Below are 20093 nucleotides of genomic sequence, written 5' to 3'. Positions count from 1 at the left end.
AGATCTTCTGCTGCCAACTTCTTAAAAACTCCAAAATGACTTCAACCACCAGTGCCTCCTACATCCAAAACTAGTTTTGAACCATTTTTTGGGGATCAACCAAGCTTACTAGGTACATTGGTCATCCTTTTCTCCTTCCACTTCATATGTATTTGATGTAGACTTGAGTCTATGGGATCTTCTGCTGCCAACTTCTTAAAAACTCCAAAATGACTTCAACCACCAGTGCCTCCTACATCCAAAACTAGCTTTGAACCATTCTTTGGGGATCAACCAAGCCTACTAGGTATGTTGGTCATCCTTTTCTCCTTCCACTTCATATTCATCTGATGTAGACTTGAGTGTATGAGATCTTCTGCTGCCAACTTCTTAAAAACTTCAAAATCACTTCAACCACCAGTGGCCCCTACATCCAAAACTAGTTTTGAACCATTTTTTGGAGGTCAACCAAGCCTACTAGGTACATTGGTCATCCTTTTCTCCTTCCACTTCATATGCATCTGATGTAGACTTGAGTCTATGAGATCTTCTGCTGCCAACTTCTTAGAAACTTCAAAATTGCTTCAAAAAGATAATTTTCCGACTTTATTCCGAGTTATGAAGATTGCGACGGTACCCAACCATGCCTAGTACGTAGTTAATCTATTGAGTTTTTTGTCCTGTCAGGTGCAAGAACTTCCTTCTATCTACCAAACTATAACAGCATCTATGAAGGCAATGTTTTCTTTGTCTATGAGATCTTCTGCTGCCAACGTCTTAAGAACTCCAAAATCACTTCAACCACCAGTGCCCCCTACATCCAAAACACCATTTTTTGGGGATTAACCAAGCCTACTAGGTACGTTGGTCATCCTTTTCTCCTTCCACTTCATATGCATCTGATGTAGACTTGAGTCTATGAGATCTTCTGCTGCCAACTTCTTAAAAACTTCAAAATAACTTCAAAAAGGCAATTTTTCCAACTTATTCCAAGTTATGAAGGTTCTGAAGGTACCCAACCATGCCTAGTACCTAGTCTAATCTATTGGGTTTCTTGTCCCATCAGCTGCAAGAACTTTCTTCTATCTATCAAACTATAACAGCATCTATGAAGGCAATGTCTTCTTTGTCTATGAGTCTATGAGATCTTCTGCTGCCAATGTCTTAAAAACTTCAAAATCGCTTCAACCACCAGTGCCCCCTACATCCAAAACACCATTTTTTTGGGATCAACGAAGCCTACTAGGTACGTTGGTCATCCTTTGTTCCTTCCACTTCATATGCATCTGATGTAGACTTGAGTCTATGAGATCTTCTGCTGCCAACTTCTTAAAAACTTCAAAATTGCTTCAACCACCAGTGCTCCCTACTTCCAAACGAGTTTTGAACCATTTTTTGGAGGTCAACCAAGCCTAGTAGTTATGTTGGTCATCCTTTTCTCCTTCCACTTTGTATGCATCTGATGTAGACTTGAGTTTATGAGATCTTCTGCTGCCAACTTCTTAAAAACTTCAAAATAACTTCAAAAAGGAAATTTTTCCGACTTTATTCCGAGTTATGAAGATTCTGACGGTACCTAACCATGCCTTAGTCTAATCTATTGGGTTTCTTGTCCTATCAGCTGCAAGAACTTTCTTCTATCAACCAAACTGTAACAGCATCTATGCAGGCAATGTCTTCTTTGGATGTGAATGTATGTGTGCGTCACACCCCTGACCTTTGAAAGTTGGATGAGCTGTTCAAACAATTTGAAGTCTGAGAACTGAGGAAGTTCACCCAAGGCAGGTGAAACGTATTACTCAGCTTCCATTTTCCATAAGCTGTGATCTCATGGCTGAAGCCAAGGGTGAAGTCTGTGATGCCAGAAATATTTACTCGAAGCAATGGGGAATATTTTGACACTGGCTTTCATTTTTTTAATCTCTTTCCAAATGGATTTTGTAACCTGAGTTGATAGATTTGGAACTCCCTTCTCAATACAGGTTGCAAGGACGGGGAGCTCTCATAAAGGAGAAATGGGTTTTGAGCGGAGGGTTTTACTGCCGTGCCTTTGAACAAGCGCGGCTCCATTTTTTAAAAGTAGATGGAATTACTGCTCATTTCAGGGGGGAAATTGGGGCTCTAGAAGGACCTGGCTTCCAACATTAAACTTTTCAGATAGGGCTGTCAACTTTTTCCATACTGAGTTGGGAACATCGGAAGTTCTCGAGGAGAAGCAGAGACATGCTGACTCTTTGCATAGAAATATTTCCTGCTGTTGCTTTGGAACCACTCATGGTGGTATGGAAGATACCACCAAATTTCTGAGTCCAATTTTGGATGCTGGTCCTTCAAGGTCCTTCAAGAACCATGTAGGGTTCTTTTTGGATTTGGAAACAGCAGCACATTTTCTGGGTTGTTGTAGGTTTTTCAGGCTGTATGGCCATGTTCTATGGCAGGCGTCCTCAGAGGTTGTGTGGTCTTCACAAACTCTGAGGATGCCTGTCATAGAACATGGCCAAGTATGGTCTTCACAACCTCTGAGGATGCCTGCCACAGAACATGGCCAACTATGGTCTTCACAACCTCTGAGGATGCCTGCCATAGAACATGGCCAACTACGGTCTTCACAACCTCTGAGGATGCCTGTCATAGAACATGGCCAACTATGGTCTTCACAACCTCTGAGGATGCCTGCCATAGAAGATGGCCAACTATGGTCCTCACAACCTCTAAGGATGCCTGCCATAGAAGATGGCCAACTATGGTCTTCACAACCTCTGAGGATGCCTGCCATAGAACATGGCCAACTATGGTCTTCACAACCTCTGAGGATGCCTGCCATAGAACATGGCCAACTGTGGTCTTCATAACCTCTGAGGATGCCTGCCATAGAACATGGCCAACTATGGTCTTCACAACCTCTGAGGATGCCTGCCATAGAACATGGCCAACTATGGTCTTCACAACTTCTGAGGATGCCTACCATAGAACATGGCCAACTATGGTCTTCACAACCTCTGAGGATGCCTGCCATAGAACATGGCTAACGATGGTCTTCACAACCTCTGAGGATGCCTACCATAGAACATGGCCAACGATGGTCTTCACAACCTCTGAGGATGCCTGCCATAGAACATGGCCAACTATGGTCTTCACAACTTCTGAGGATGCCTACCATAGAACATGGCCAACTATGGTCTTCACAACTTCTGAGGATGCCTGCCATAGAACATGGCCAACTATGGTCTTCACAACCTCTGAGGATGTCTGCCATAGATGCAGGCAAAAGGTCAGGAGAGAATGCTTCTGAAATATGTCCATACAGCTTGAAAAACCTCATGGGCCATTCAGAGACCTCATGGGCCATCCAGTCCAACCCGGTTCTGCCAAGAAGCAGGAATATTGCATTCAAATCATCCCTGTCAGATGGCCATCCAGCCTCTGTTTCAAAGCTTCCAAAGAAGGAGCCTCCACTACACTCCGGGGCAGAGAGTTCCACTGCTGAATGGCTCTCACAGTCAGGAAGTTCTTCCTTATGTTCAGATGGAATCTCCTCTCTTGTAGTTTGAAGCCATGGTTCCATTGCGTCCTAGTCTCCAGGGAAGCAGAAAGGAAGCCTGCTCCCTCCTCTCACTGTGGCTTCCTCTCACATATTTATACATGGCTCTCATATCTCCTCTCAGCCTTCTCTTCTTCAGGCTAAACATGCCCAGCTCCTTAAGCCGCTCCTCATAGGGCTTGTTCTCCAGACTTTTAATCATTTTAGTCACCCTCTTTCTCTGGACACATTCCAGCTTGTCAATATCTCTCTTGAATTGTGGAGCCCAGAATTGGACAGAATATTCCAGGTATGGTCTAACCAAGGCAGATTAAGAGCATGGGGAGCAGGAATTCCCTGGACCTAGACACTAGGCTCCTCTTGATGCAGGCCAAAATCCCATTGGTTTTTTTTGCCACCACATCACATTCCTGGCTCATGTTTAACTTGTTGTCCATGAGGACTTCAAGATCTTTTTCACACGTACTGCTCTTGAGCCAGGCCTCATCGTCCCCCATTCTGTCTCTTTGCATTTTGTTTTTCCTGCCTAAGTGGAGTCTCTTGCATTTGTCACTGTTGAACTTCATTTTGTTAGTTTCGACCACCCATCTCTCTAATCTGTCAAGATTGTTTTGAATCCTGCTCCTGTCCTCTGGAGTCTTGGCTCTTCCTCCCAATTTGGTGTTGTCTGGAAACTTGATGATCCTGCCTTCTAGCCCTTCATCCAAGTCATGAATGAAGATCCTGAGCAGGACCGGGCCCAGGACGGAACCCTGCGGATGGCACTCCACTTGTCACTTCTTTCCAGGATGAAGAGGAAGCCTTGGGGAGAATCACCCTCTGGGTTCGTCCATTTAACAAATTCCAGATCCACCTCACCGTAGTTTTGCCTCGCCCACATTGGACTAGTTTCCTTGCCAGAAGGTCGTGGGGGAACCTGGCTGCCACCCGTTGGATCATCATCTCTGTCTGGCCCCAAGGCGTCAGGTCCTTTGTTTTACAGTTCTGAGATATGGGGTTCATAGGAAGGAAGGAAGAGAAGGATGGAATGGAGGGAGTGAAGGAGGAAGGAAAGAGGGAAAGAAGAAAGGATGAAGGGAAGGAAGGGAAGGGGAAAGAGGGAAAGAAGGATGAAAGAGTGGAAGGAAGGAAGGAAGGAAGGAAGGAAGGAAGGAAGGAAGGAAGGAAGGAAGGAAGGAAGGGGGAAGGAAAAAGAGAAGGAAGGTAGGGAGGAAGAGAAGGGTGGAAGGAAGGAATGGAAGGGGGATGAAAGAGAGAAGGGTGGAAGGAAGGAAGGAAGGAAGGAAGGAAGGAAGGAAGGGGGAAGGAAAAAGAGAAGGAAGGTAGGGAGGAAGAGAAGGGTGGAAGGAAGGAATGGAAGGGGGATGAAAGAGAGAAGGGTGGAAGGAAGGAAGGAAGGAAGGAAGGAAGGAAGGAAGGAAGGAAGGAAGGAAGGAAGGAAGGGGGAAGGAAAAAGAGAAGGAAGGTAGGGAGGAAGAGAAGGGTGGAAGGAAGGAATGGAAGGGGGATGAAAGAGAGAAGGGTGGAAGGAAGGAAGGAAGGAAGGAAGGAAGGAAGGAAGGGGGAAGGAAAAAGAGAAGGAAGGTAGGGAGGAAGAGAAGGGTGGAAGGAAGGAATGGAAGGGGGATGAAAGAGAGAAGGGTGGAAGGAAGGAAGGAAGGAAGGAAGGAAGGAAGGAAGGAAGGAAGGAAGGAAGGAAGGGGGAAGGAAAAAGAGAAGGAAGGTAGGGAGGAAGAGAAGGGTGGAAGGAAGGAATGGAAGGGGGATGAAAGAGAGAAGGGTGGAAGGAAGGAAGGAAGGAAGGAAGGAAGGAAGGAAGGAAGGAAGGAAGGAAGGGGGAAGGAAAAAGAGAAGGAAGGTAGGGAGGAAGAGAAGGGTGGAAGGAAGGAATGGAAGGGGGATGAAAGAGAGAAGGGTGGAAGGAAGGAAGGAAGGAAGGAAGGAAGGAAGGAAGGAAGGGGGAAGGAAAAAGAGAAGGAAGGTAGGGAGGAAGAGAAGGGTGGAAGGAAGGAATGGAAGGGGGATGAAAGAGAGAAGGGTGGAAGGAAGGAAGGAAGGAAGGAAGGAAGGAAGGAAGGAAGGGGGAAGGAAAAAGAGAAGGAAGGTAGGGAGGAAGAGAAGGGTGGAAGGAAGGAATGGAAGGGGGATGAAAGAGAGAAGGGTGGAAGGAAGGAAGGAAGGAAGGAAGGAAGGAAGGAAGGAAGGAAGGAAGGAAGGGGGAAGGAAAAAGAGAAGGAAGGTAGGGAGGAAGAGAAGCGTGGAAGGAAGGAATGGAAGGGGGATGAAAGAGAGAAGGGTGGAAGGAAGGAAGGAAGGAAGGAAGGAAGGAAGGAAGGAAGGAAGGAAGAAAGGAAATACTTTGTTGTCATAGAAAAGGTAGAAAGCAGGTGGCCAGCAGTCCTAAAGTCATCCAGGCAACACCAGGTATATAGCCTAGTTTAACAACAACAACAACAGCAACAACCACAACAACAAAGTCCCTTTTGTGCTAGCCGTAGAAACGGAAGGCGATCCTGAGGTCTTGGTCTCGGAGTGTCCCTTCCTCTTTCTGCGCAAGAAATTACATCTTGTTCAGGATTTCTGTTGACAAGGTGAGGGGACGGGCTGACTTTATTTGTTGCGCAGATTGAAATGTCACGGTAAAGCAATAATTTAGTCACGTTCCAGCGATGCGTAATTATTCATAGCTTTGGAAAATGTCACAAGTAATTCCACTTCACATAATAACTTGCACTTACCGAGTAAATACTAAAAGCGGAAGAAGAAGAAGAAAAATTCTGGAAACCGAGTTCCTCGGGAGAGATATGACAGCATCCGGCGCGAGAAGGGAAACAGATATTGAGATGTTCATTTTAGCGCAAGTCAAGAGAGATTAATAGTTGTTACACTGAGAATTTTTTAAAATATACTTTTCCTTTCTTCAGCAAAAGAACAAGGCAGGGGATGCAGAAATCCCACGATGCTATCTAGGGATTTAGCTCTGATACGTTCATTATGGTAATCAGAAATGGTTTGCTTTCCAGAGAGAGAAAAATACACATAGAAGTGGAAGAACGGAGAGTGTTTTCAATGAGACTGGAGAGTTAGGAGACATCAAAAGGACTTCAGATGTATTGTCTCACCATGGACAGGGTTGACTCTCTCCATGGAGAGACAATTGGAGGTTGGCCTGTATCAAGAGGAGCCTAGTGCTGAAGTCGAACATGAACCACCCCCCCCCCCCCCAATTAGAGATAGTAACTCATAGTTTTGCTAAGGGCAAGGACACCTGGCTGGATAATAAGGGTTAAGCCTTGGTCAGTTTGGTGTGTATCATTTAATCAAGGCTTTATGCCCTATTTTTACATGTTTATTGTTGTTCATTCGTTCAGTCGTCTCCGACTCTTCGTGACCTCGTGGACCAGCCCACGCCAGAGCTCCCTGTCGGCCGTCACCACCCCCAGCTCCCTCAAGGTCAGTCCAGTCACTTCAAGGATGCCATCCATCCATCTTGCCCTTGGTCGGCCCCTCTTCCTTTTGCCTTCCACTTTCCCCAGCATAATTGTCTTCTCTAGGCTTTCCTGTCTCCTCATGATGTGGCCAAAGTACTTCAACTTTGTCTCTAGTATCTTTCCCTCCAGTGAACTAAATGGACCAGTACATGTTTATAGCAGAAGGTAAACAATTTATTACTGACAATTTATTACTTGTGGCGGCAAAAAAAGCCAATGGGATTTTGGCCTGCATCAATAGGAGCCTAGTGTCTAGATCCAGGGAAGTAATGCTCCCCATGCTCTATTCTGCTTTGGTTAGACCACATATGGAATATTGTGTCCAATTCTGGGCACCACAATTCAAGAGAGATATTGACAAGCTGGAATGTGTCCAGAGGAGGGCGACTAAAATAATCAAGGGTCTGGAGAACAAGCCCTATGAGGAGCGGCTTAGGGAACTGGGCATGTTTAGCCTGAAGAAGAGAAGGCTGAGAGGAGATATGATAGCCATGTATAAATATGTGAGAGGAAGCCACAGGGAGGAGGAGGGAGCAAGCTTGTTTTCTGCTTCCTTGGAGACTAGGACGCAATGGAACAATGGCTTCAAACTACAAGAGAGGAGATTCCATCTGAACATTAGGAAGAACTTCCTGACTGTGCGAGCCGATCAGCAGTGGAACTCTCTGCCCGAGAGCGTGGTGGAGGCTCCTTCTTTGGAAGCTTTGAAGCAGAGGCTGGATGGCCATTTGTCAGGGGTGATTTGAATGCAATATATCCTGCTTCTTGGCAGAATGGGGTTGGACTGGATGGCCCATGAGGTCTCTTCCAACTCTTTGATTCTATGATTCTATGATTCTATGATTCTGTGATTCTATGATTCTATGATTCTATGATTCTATGAAAATCATGCCACAAAAGTCATTGACTTTTCCCACCTGAGGCACACCTGGGCTCCTGAGGGTCCCCCACCTCACAAACAAGGCACTCACTTTCCCCCTCATGGATATATTTCCCTTTATGGATCTTCCTATGAATAATATGAACTATGGACACTGGGGGAGGGTACTTGGGTTTACTCTCTGTATTATGATATCTATATTTTCATGTTTTCTCCTCTGTATGCAACCTTCTCCTGACCCATTCCCTTTGTTGGAAAAATGTATAAGGAAGTTGCTTTGCCTCTGAAAAAAAGCAATTAGCGATTGTGGAAACCCTTATCTCAGAGCATCCCTTGCATGGAAAAATAACAAAGAAACATCTCCTTGACTTCGGAGGCTGGCCATCAAGGGGGTAATCGCTTGGCAGACTTTTTAATCACATTACAATAGGAGGAAAGAGGGCCTTCGGAAAGTCCTCCCCCCTCCCTGACCTGTTTCCTTTCAAGCCTTTCAATTGAAGACATTTACCAAAGTTTCCCCCTTTGTACCCCTGATTGACAGCAAGAGGAAAACCCAGATTAAGTAATCAATGCTTATGTCAGATCAACCACGATACAATAGACAGGTTTCGCTTGAAGGCCATTTAGGACTCGCTGAGCCACATGGACATTTCCTGAGTTCCATAATCCATTCAAGAATGCATTGTATTCCCTTGTCCCACCTCCCTCCCTCCTGATTCCTTGACGCACCAAGGCGGCAGAAGCCCTGTGATTGGCCCAGGCGCTTGAGGGGCAGATGAGACTCCTCCCTGCTGTTGAGGCACCAGCCAATCACCTTCAAGCCAGGCTGGGGGGTGGGGGGGGGAGAGTGGGAGATTCAAACCACACACTCTGTTTTTTCTATAAAAATGGCATTTATTTGTGTACATGTATGCTTAGCTTGGCAAATGATTGCCGCTCTGCATCCTTTTCAGCTGAATCGCTAATAAATCATCTTGGTGCCACTTTCTTCAGCTTTGGTGAGATTCCTTTTGGGAACTTAGGGAAAATAAATTGCTTAAAATTAGGCTTCTCTTTGCTCACCAACGTAATGATCCCTCTTTGGTGGGGCCGCAGGGTTTCTCCTCCTTGGGTAGACCCTTCTAAAGTTCCTATCGACTTCAGGGCCTGGATCTATTCTCTATTCTCTTTTCTAGGTAATATGCTGATGACAACGTTGTCTGTGTGCATTGAGAAGATCTACAAGCCACTCTAAACACCTTCGCAGAAGCATACGAGAAGCGGAGCCTGTCATTGAACATCGAGAAAACCAAAGTGCTCTTCCAGCAGTGACCAGCCAACCCCTCTCCACTGCCAGAGACACAGATTAATGGAGTAATATTAGAAAATGTTGACCATTTCCACTCCCTTGGCAGCCCCCTCTCCACAAAAGTCAACATCAACACTGAAATTCAACATCGCCTGAGCTCTGCGAGTGCAGCTTTTTTCTGAATGAAGCAGACAGTGTTTGAGCACTGGGACATCCGTAGGGAGACCAAGGGGCTTGTTTATAAAGGTATTCCCCTCCCAACCCTGCTCTATGTCCACGAGATGTGGACTGTCTACAGATGTCACACGCAACTCCTGGAACGATTCCATCAGTACTGCCTCTGAAAAATCCTGCAAATCTCTTGGGAAGACAAGCGGACAAACATCAGCGTGCTGGAAGAAGAAGCAAAGACCACCAGCACTGAAGCGATGGTCCTCCACCATCAACTCCACTGGACTGGCCATGTTGTCCAGATGCCCGACCACCGTCTCTCAAAGCAGTTGCTCTACTCCGAACTCAAGAACAGAAAACGGAATGTTGGTGGGCAGGAAAAAGGATTTAAAGATGGGCTCAAAGCCAACCTCAAAAACTCTGGCATAGACACGGAGAACTGGGAAGCCCTGGTCCTTGAGCACTCCAGCTGGAGGTCAGCTGTGACCAGCAGTGCTGTAGAATTTGAAGAGGCACGAATGGAGGGCAAAAGAGAGAAATGTGCCAAGAGGAAGGCGTGTCAAGCCAACCTCAACTGGGACCGCTTTCCACCTGGAAACCGATGTCCTCACTGTGGGAAAACATGCGGGTCAAGAAGAGGGGTCCACAGTCACCTATGGACCCACTGGCAGGACACTGATCCTGGAAGCTTATCCTACTCGGACTACGAGGAATCGCCTAAGTAAGTAAGTAAGTATTCTTTTGGTCAGGCCACTTCTGTGTCCAATTCTGGGCATCGCAATGGAAGGGAGAGGTTGACTCTAAGCTGAAGGTGTCCAGAGGAAGGTGTCCAGAAGGAGAAGAACTACATGATGTGGATCTTCACTGATCATATAATAAGTGTGTGAGTGAAGATGGGACCCAAGTCACCCCGTCCCCAAGGGGCCTGCACTTGTCTTCTTTTCCTATTGGCCTTGATTTTACCAAATATTACGATCATCTCTGGTGAGTCATATGAGTCTAGTGCCTAGATCCAAGGAAATTATACTCCCCATGCTATATTCTGTCTTGGTCAGACCACACTTGGAATACTGTGTCCAATCCTGGGGACTGCAGTTGAAGGGAGAGGTTGACTCTAAGGTGGAATGTGTCCAGAGGAAGAGGGAGACTCAAAGGATCAAGGGTGTGGAGAACAAGCCCTATGAGGAGCGGCTCAAAGAGCTGGGCATGTTGAACCTGAAGAAGAGAAAGCAGAGAGGAGACAGGTTGAGGGCCAAGGATCAAGAGGTGAGGGGAACTCCTAAGGAGGAGTTTCCTCCTGCCTTGGAGACTTGGATGCAATGGAGCCATGGCTTCAAACTATTCCACAACATGTGGAATATTGTGTCCAATTCTGGGCACCACAATTGAAGAGAGATAGTGACAAGCTGGAATACTGTGTCTAGGAGGGCGACTCAAATGATCAAGGGTCTGGAGAACAAGCCCTATGAGGAGTGGCTTATGGAGCTGGGCATATTTAGCCTGAGAAAGAGAAGGCTGAGAGGAGACATGATAGCCATATATAAATATGTGAGGGGAACTCATAGGGAGGAGTGAGAAGGCTTCTTTTCTGCTTCCTGGAGACTAGGACACAATGGAACAATGGCTTCAAACTACAAGAAAGGAGATCCCACCTGAACATGAGGAAGAACTTCCTGACTGTGAGAGCCGTTCAGCAGTGGAACTCTCTGCCCCAGAGTGTGGTGGAGGCTCCTTATTTGGGAGTTTTTAAACAGAGGCTGGATGGCCATCTGTCAGGGGTAATTTGAATGCAATATTCCTGCTTCTTGGCAGAATGGGGTTGGACTGGATGGCCCAGGAGGTCTCTTCCAACTCGAGGATTCTACAAGAAAGGAGATTCCACCTGAACATGAGGAAGAACTCCCTGACTATGAGAGCCGTTCAGCAGTGGAACTCTCTGCCCCGTAGTGTGGTGGAGGCTCCTTCTTTGGAGGCTTTGAAACAGGCTGGGTGGCCACCTGTCAGGGGTGCTTTGAATGTCATATTCCTGTGTCTTGGCAGAATAGAGTTGGACTGGATGGTCAACAAGGTCTATTCCAATTCTAGGATTCTATAATTCTACAAGAAAGGAGAATCCACTTGAACATGAGGAAGAACTCCCTGACTGTAAGAGATGTTCAGCAGTGGAACTCTCTGCTTCGGAGTGTGGTGGAAGCTCCTTCTTTGGAGGCTTTGAAACAGAGGCTGGATGGCCATCTGTCAGGGGTGCTTTGAATGTGATATTCCTGCTTCTTGGCAGAATGGGGTTGGACTGGATGGTCAACGAGGTCTATTCAAACTCTAGGATTCTATAACTCTTTAGTCCACCCGTTGCATCTTGCGGCACTCTGTCATGCTACTCTCTGGGAGCGAAGTGTGATGAGCTAAATGTCACTAGGCATGGAGGCTGCAGAGGGGAGAAATGCTGAGAAAAAAAAAACTACAAATTGTTAAAAAAAATTAATTGCTCCCAGCAGGTCATTGGTGTCTTAGTAGACCAAGTCAAGATCTCCTATGATTAAACATGAAGGTGGAGAAACGGAACCGTTGGGGACAGATTTCGTTCAGTCTGAGCAAGCAGACAGCCATAACGTCTTTTAGATCCTTCACCAAAAAATATTCAGGCTAGGAATTTTTTTTTTTGGTGGCAGTTACAGTTGTTGCTGATGGTTACAGGTGCTGCTCGCTGCTTTCATATTGAGTCAAATTTCAAGTGTTCATTACACAAGAAAGGTCAGGCTGCAAAGCACACGATGTGTCAAGCACCCGTTAATTGCAAAACAACAGAAATCTTGTGCTAAAAGAATCAGAAAAGCAGGATTCTGGTTTCAGTGGTGGTGGTGGTGGGGGTGAAGATGATCTTTCGCCTTCAAAAACAAACACCATAAAAATTATTAAAATGGCAACTTAAATGAACATGACGTAATACATTCAACACATGGACAACATAGTTTAATAGTTTTTTTTTTAAAAAAAAACTTTTACATTTTTAATATTTGCAATTCTCAAAAACCTAGTGTAGCAGCATGATAGGAGAGATAATATCAAGAGAGATCCTTTTTGGAGAAAGAAAAGTACAGCTTTATTTCCAGCTGGGCCCCTGGAGTGGAGCTGTGTCCAAAAGCAAACAGAGTGCCCAATAAAGGCGTTGTCTGTGCCTTTTATAACTCTACAAATGCAGGCAAACAAAGAAACATGCTTCTACATACATTGACATTATTCACTACGTCACTTTAGCATCATGGAAATATCAAATTCTATCTTCCAACATACAAAGGCATGTCTCTATATTTTTTCTGAGAGTAGCATACAGCTTATAGCTTACATTCATCAATCAAGGGGCCTACTTTGACCTGTCAGGAGGGAGGGGGATAGGCTCCTTACTTAGAAGGAAGACACTGGACTATGTTGTACTAGTCTCTCTGGAATGTATAGATAACAGGTCCCCCTTCTCTTCCCCCTTTCAACATTCCTTCTCTGTTGTGACGGCGCGAGTGGCGCCAACTATATGTAGAACTGTAACTTGCAAGATTTGAACTGTTGTATCATGCCTGATTTTGCCTTTTTACCCTGTAAATGTATAGTTGGATTGATTGGTTATTTATAGCTGTCAATCAATGTTGTTTGCACCAGTTATATTGCTTCCTCAGCTCAATTGTTTGGCTCCACCTCTTTCTGGAGCAGGACAGTGTTTCCTTTTCCACTCCACCATCAAACTTTCTATCAGATGTGTCAGGTTTTACAATGTATTGCAATGTAATATAGCTGAGTCATGCACTGCTAATGGGCTTCTATTAGAAATGCTGAGTAATGCATTAACTATATATAGGGAATCATTTTGGGAATGTGTTGTGGCCTAGTCCAGGTGATTGTGAATGATGTAATCCTGGGTCTGAGTTAATTTAATGAGTTGGGAACCAATCAGAGATTGCGATGTGTAATTGTATAGAATTGTATATAAGGAAGTCATGTACAGTGTATATTTCTCCTTGTGCTGTGATGTTGTTTGTCGAAGGCTCTATGTAATTAAAAGAACCTGTCTGCTAAGACAAGATATAAATGTATGCTGTGGTAAGTTTGTAATATCATCTAGACTGGGGGAAAGACAATGGTAAAACTGACAATGGCCGGGCATGTGCTCAAGTGTATGTAAAAGGTTCCAGAGTGACTGCAGGCTGTGGAAGCAGTTGACTGAAAATACGATGCAGGAAGAAGCTACTGGAAAGCGCTGAAGTTGTGCAACTGATCTGCTGCTGAATTGTGAAGTTAATCTCAACAAGATGGGCGTGAGAGAGAGACTTGGCTCTGAAGCCCTTGATTAAGTTACCTCTCAGCACCAATTCTGAGGTTCTTACCCTTGAGACTTATGCTTCATGTTCAGATCAACCTGGATGACATTGGGAAGTCTCAAGCACCTTCAAACCAGTCCTTTGGCACCAGAGGAAGACTTTGTGTCTTCAAACATAGGCCATTTGGACTGGGGTTGTGGATTGCTCCGGCATTCACAGCCATTGAGAAAGAGGGACCTGGAAAAGCTTCTCAGCTGCAAAACTCCTTGGACCCAAGACAACCAGAGACTGTAATGTATATTTTCCTTTACCCTTTTGAAACTTCCAGCTTATTGCCTTAAAGGGATAACTCTTTGTGAACAATAAAACCTATTTTGAGTTATCTACATTGTTTTGGTCCTTGGGAGTTCCAGTTTCCCTAAAGGAGGGCAAGAAACAATCCCCTGGGGAAAGATATCACGTCCATGCCTCTTTCACTAAGAGTTATAGCCCCCAGGCGCGACGGCACATCTGTCCTGCTGGCTTTCTAACACAGAGAGAACCTGATTTTTCTTACATTTCAGTGCTGGTAATGTGACGGCGCGAGTGGTGCCACCTATGTATAGAACTGTTAGTTGTAAGATTTAAACTGTTGTATCATGCTTAATCCTGCCCCCTTTTACACTGCTTATGTATAGTTGTATGGATTGGTTGCTTGTAGCTGTCGATCAGTACTGTTTGGATCCACCTCTTCCTGCAAGAGGGGAGAACTTCATTTTTCTCTTCATTCTGCCATCAGAGTTCATACCAGATGGACGTGAGTAAAAGACTTGATTCTAAAGGACCCTGATTTAAGTTACCTCTTAGCACCAGTTCTGAGGTTTTTTACCTCTGGGACTCGTGCTTTATGTCCAGATCGTCCTGGACAATTATCGAAGAGACCCAGGTGCCTTCAAGCTGGTTCTTTTGGCACCAAAGGAAGATCCTGAATCTTCAAAATAGGCCATCTGAACTGGGGTTGTGGTTTGCTCCGGCATTCACAGCCATTGAGGAAAGAGGAAACTTGATGAGTCTTCTCAGCTTCAAACCCCTTGGACCCAGGACTGATTGAGACTGTAACGTATGTTTTCCTTCTCCCCTCTAAAGTTTTCCAGCTCATTGCTTTGAAGAAATGACTTTGTGATAAATAAAACTTATTTTGAGCTATTTACAGCGTTTTGGGTTTTTGGGAGTTCCAGTTTCCTATAGGAGGGCAAGAAGCAATCCCTTGGGGGAAAGATGCCACGTCCATCACTTCTTCATTAAGACTAATAGCCCCCAAGCGCGATGGCACAGGTAAAGTACATACAATATAAGCATAAATAAATATCTATATTTCCAATATCTTCCCATTAATAGTTATTTGTTTATTTATCATGTCATCAGCAACCATACCATTGTATTACAGTTCTAACAGAGCAAAACAAACACACAGATTAAAAAGAGAAAGAAAAAAACACACACAGATTTTGCCAATTTGGTAGTTGGTTAAATGTCCTTTGAGCAGTCTCTGGCCCCTTGGAGTGCCTCTGGTGTGGCCGCAAGAAGGTCCTCCCTTGTGCATGTGGCAGGGCTCAGGGTGCATTGCAGCAGGTGATCTGTGGTTGGCTCTTCTCCACACTCTCATGTCGAGGATTCCACTTTGTGGCCCCATTTCTGAAGGTTGGCTCTGCATCTCGTGGTGCCAGAGCGCAGTCTGTTCAGCGCCTTCCAAGTCGCCCAGTCTTCTGTGTGCCCAGGGGGGAGTCTCTCATCTGGTATCACCCATGGATTGAGGTGCTGGGTTTGGGCCTGCCACTTTTGGACTCTCACTTGCTGGGGTGTTCCAGCGAGTGTCTCTGTAGATCTAAGAAAACTATGTCTTGATTTAAGTCGTTGACATGCTGGCTGGTACCCAAACAGGGAGATGTCTGGAGCTGGAGATGTCTCTGCCTTGGTCCTTTCACTATTGGCTGCTACTTCCCGGCGGATGTCAGGTGGTGCAATACCGGCTAAGCAGTGTCATTTCTCCAGTGTTGTGGTGCGCAGACACCCCGTGATAATGCGGCATGTCTCATTAAGAGCCACGTCAACTGTTTTAGTGTGGTGAGATGTGTTCCACTCTGGGCATGCATACTCAGCAGCAGAGTAGCACAGCGCAAGGGCAGATATCTTCACTGTGTCTGGTTGTGATCCCCAGGTTGTGCCAGTCAGCTTTCGTATGATATTGTTTCCAGCGCCCATTTTGTGCTTGATGTTCAGGCAGTGCTTCTTGTAGGTCAGAGCACGGTCCAGAGTGATTCCCAGGGATTTGGGTGTGCTGCAATGCTCCAGTGGGATTCCTTCCCAGATAATCCTCCTCAGAGCTCGGGATGCTTGTCTGTTCTTAAGGTGAAAGGCGCATGTCTGTGTTTTAGATGGGTTAGGGATCAGCTGGTTTTCCCAATAGTTGAATTGACAGAACATTGACAGAACATGTTGGTTCTTCAAAGGCTCTTCTGAACTTCAATGACATCTATTTGGACTCACTCCCCAGCTGGCAATCGCATTAGAAGCGTGATTTAACTGGGCCTTTTCTTCTCGATGCTGCATCTTATTATTATTATTTTGCCCCAGAAGAACCTTGCGCTGGATCAAAAGCACAGCTGTGCTTGCAAAGCTGAGAGAACAGGGAAACCTATAATTTCAATATTACTTTAGGGTGATTTCCCCCCTTCTTTTCTCTCTCTCTCTCGTTCTATCGCTCCGGCCCCTCCAGTCATCATCTCATTAAATAAACGGCAATTTTGCAAGATGGAGATGAGCTGATAACAACATTGGCCTCATGAGATTTCTATCTCTCCTCCCCCCCCCCCCCCGTTCCCCATCCATCAAGTAGGTAATTGTGGGAGTTATGACTTCGTTAGCCCGAAACGTACCGCGCGGAAGAACGGATGGCCGAGGTTGCGTGCTCACCAGACAATGGAGCAGCATCTCGTAATTGAATACATCAATAAGCCGCTCTCTTCGACATGCCAGACAGGCTAGCATTAGCCATAATCATATTTTGATCAGGAGGAAATAGAATCTGGATGGAATTATATGAATTTTTATTTACAGGGCAAGGAGGATAAAAGCTGAGAGGGGGGGAAAACAATTATGCCGTTGCGTCTCATTTCAGAAAAATCTGTCTTTGATTGGCTCGGAGTTGTGTTGGCGAAGGAGAGCTCCATTTGTGTTTCAAAGGGGAGTCCATTGAGGAGAAGGCTGCTCGGAGGAATAAATAATACGCCATCAGCATAATAAATGGGGACGGAACTCGCCGGCGCTCATGCTTCACGATGCTTAAGCCGTGATGGCCCTGCGGGGACCACTTGATATTCAGGACAAAGGCTCTTTATTGATCCTCCTCCCCGTTTGGCCCACAGAGCAGGTTTTCCACGAGGTGTTTGAATCAGCATTTAATTTTTTTTCCCCCTCGAATCACGCCTTATAGTGGAAAGCTTGAGTTTTACGAATTTCAGCAAATCACGTTTGGATTGATTGATTGAAACGTGCCGAAGTTTGACAGGTTGTAGCTATGGGAAGGGTAGAGGGGCAGTTACGGAGAGTGTATGTGGAGAATGGGAACATCACCTCCAAAAGGGATATTATAATAATAGCACAAGACAGTCAAGGTGGTCCCAGTAGGGATCGGTACACTGGGTGCAATGCCTCAAGACCTTGGCCTGCACTTAAACACAATCGGCGCTGACAAGATTACCATTTGGAGAGGCCTTGCTCGTGATACCACCTGCATCACAGGAGTGATTGGTGGGGACGAGGGACAGGGCCTTCTTAGTGGCGGCCCCTTGACTCTGGAACTCTCTCCCTAAGGACATCAGGCATGCCCCAATGTTGGCAATTTTTAGGAGGAGCTTGAAAACGTGGTTGTTCCAGTTTGCCTTCCCAGAATAAGGAAACTCCCAGCAATATGTCCTCAAATGCACTTTAGTAGAGACCCAGGATATCTGCATGCCCCATCCCCTCCAAATACCTACCCTTGTCACCTGGTCATGCCCAGCATATTTTTAATTTTAATCATTACATTTGGCCCTGCCATAGATTTTAATGCGTTGTGGTGTGTTGTTAATGTTAATTGCTTTGTTTTGAGTTCATTTTGTTGCATTGTTGCTGTTGTTGTTGTTGTTGTTGTTGTTTTTACTGATGTATTTGGGCTCCGCCTCTTGTAAGCCGCACCGAGTCTTCTGGGAGATGGTAGTGGGGTATAAATAAAGGTATTATTATTATTATTATTATTATTATTATTATCTCGTGTCTAATTCTGGGCACCACAATTGAAGGGAGATACTGACAAGCTGGAATGTGTCCAGAGGAGGACGACTCAAATGATCAAGGATCTGGAGAACAAGCCCTATGAGGAGTGGCTTAAGGAGCTGGGCATGTTTAGCCTGAAGAAGAGAAGGCTGAGAGGAGATATGATGAGGGACATGTATAAATACGTGAGAGGAAGCCACAGGGAGGAGGGAACAAGCTTGTTCCTTGGAGACTAGGATGCGAAACAATGGCTTCAAAAAACAAGAGAGGAGATTCCACCTGAACATGAGGAAGAACTTCCTGACTGTGAGAGCCGTTCAGCAGTGGAACTCTCTGCCTCAGAGTGTGGTGGAGGCTCCTTCTTTGGAAGCTTTTAAACAGAGGCTGGATGGCCATTTGTCAGGGGTGATTTGAATGCAATATTCCTGCTTTCTTTGCAGGGGGTTGGACTGGATGGCCCATGAGGTCTCTTCCAACTCTAGGATTCTATGATTCTATCTGCCAGCTGCAAAAGGCCACCCTAGTAGGATCTGCACGCATTATTTGCCGATACATCACACAGTCCTAGACACTTGGGAAGGGTCCGACATGGGATCCAATATAACAGCCAGAAGAGTGATCTTCTCTTCTGTGGACTCATCTTGTTGTGTTTCTAATAATAATAATAATAATAATAATAATAATAATAATAATAATAATTCATGGCCAGAATCACTGGATTGTTGTGAGTTGCTTATTGGCAGGAGGTGCGGATTTCAAACTTATTATCTTTCATGGCTGCCTGGCCATGTTCCAGAAGTATTCTTTCCTGACAGATCTATGGCAGGCATCCTCAGAGGTTGTGAGGTCTGCACATGGTGGTTTTGCACTAAAAAAAAGCATTATTACAGCAGAAAACCATATTTTCTGCATGGAAAACCATATTTATGTGGCGTTTTGGTTGCTTCCTCCCTTAGCCTCAAGTTCTTTCTGTCCCAAATCTGAAACCATTAGTAGAGTTTTGGGAAACCCAAAGAGTAATTGAAAATACATTTCCACCAGAAGATTTAGAGCAGGCATGGGAAACTTGGGCCCTCCAAGTCTTTTGGACTTCAATTCCCACAATTTCCAACAGCCTATCAGCTTTTAGGAATTATGGGAGTTGAAGTCCAAAACACCCAGAGGGCCCAAGTTTGCCCATGCCTGCACTATAGGCATATCTCAGTTTCCTGAGATATGTACTACGTGTTGGTTTAATAGAAGGGTGAATTTAGACTAGGACCGCGGAGAAGGAGGGTCCGTGCCTGGCAAGCATTGCACGAACAGCCCAAGTTGAAGTTGAAGTCCAAAACACCTGGAGTGGCGAAGTTTTCCCATGGCTGCTTTAGAGCCATCATTTCTTGCATCTAGCCTTTTCAGAGCCAGCAGGAAGTACTCAAGGATGGCAGTCCTACACACATGATGGTTTTGATCACAGTTTCGAATTCATGGGGACCTGGAGACAGCTGCGTTGCTGTTGAAAAATAATGAATCCAGCCTTCCTCGCCTCCCCCTCCCCACCATCACACTTGAGTTGAGCAACGAGTGACTAATAAGAAAACCACTTGAGGATCTTATTAGCACCGTCATATTATCATTCAGTGGCTCATTGGCAGGAGATGCGGCTTTCAAACTTATTATCTTGCATATTTTGGCAGAAAGGGAAGAAGGCACATGCACCGTTTGCAAGGATCCACCTTGCCTGTTTGCACCCATGTTTTCAATGTTTCCTCTACTAGTGTTGGCATTGTGTATATGTATCTGCCAGAAGGGACAGAGAGTTTCATCTATGCTGATAATCGTGCCATTACCGCTCAAGCAGGGAGCTTTGAGATGGTTGAACAGAGGCTCTCCGAAGCTCTAGGTGCTCTTACTGCCTATGACAGGGAAAACCAGCTGATCCCTAATCCATCTAAAACACAGACATGTTCCTTTCATCTCAAGAACAGAGAAGCATCCCGAGCTCTGAGGATTATTACCTGGGAAGGAAGGAATCCCACTGGAGCATGGCAGCCACATACCTGGGAGTCACCTGGACCGTGCTCTGACCTACAAGAAGCACTGCCTGAACATCAAGCAAAAAGTGGGTGCTAGAAACAATATCATACGAAAGCTGACTGGCACA

Source organism: Anolis sagrei, chromosome X, assembly GCF_037176765.1.
Source record: "Anolis sagrei isolate rAnoSag1 chromosome X, rAnoSag1.mat, whole genome shotgun sequence".
Taxonomy (NCBI): domain Eukaryota; kingdom Metazoa; phylum Chordata; class Lepidosauria; order Squamata; family Dactyloidae; genus Anolis; species Anolis sagrei.
The sequence above is the reverse complement of the archived record's forward strand: the minus strand, read 5'-3'. Positions refer to the sequence as shown.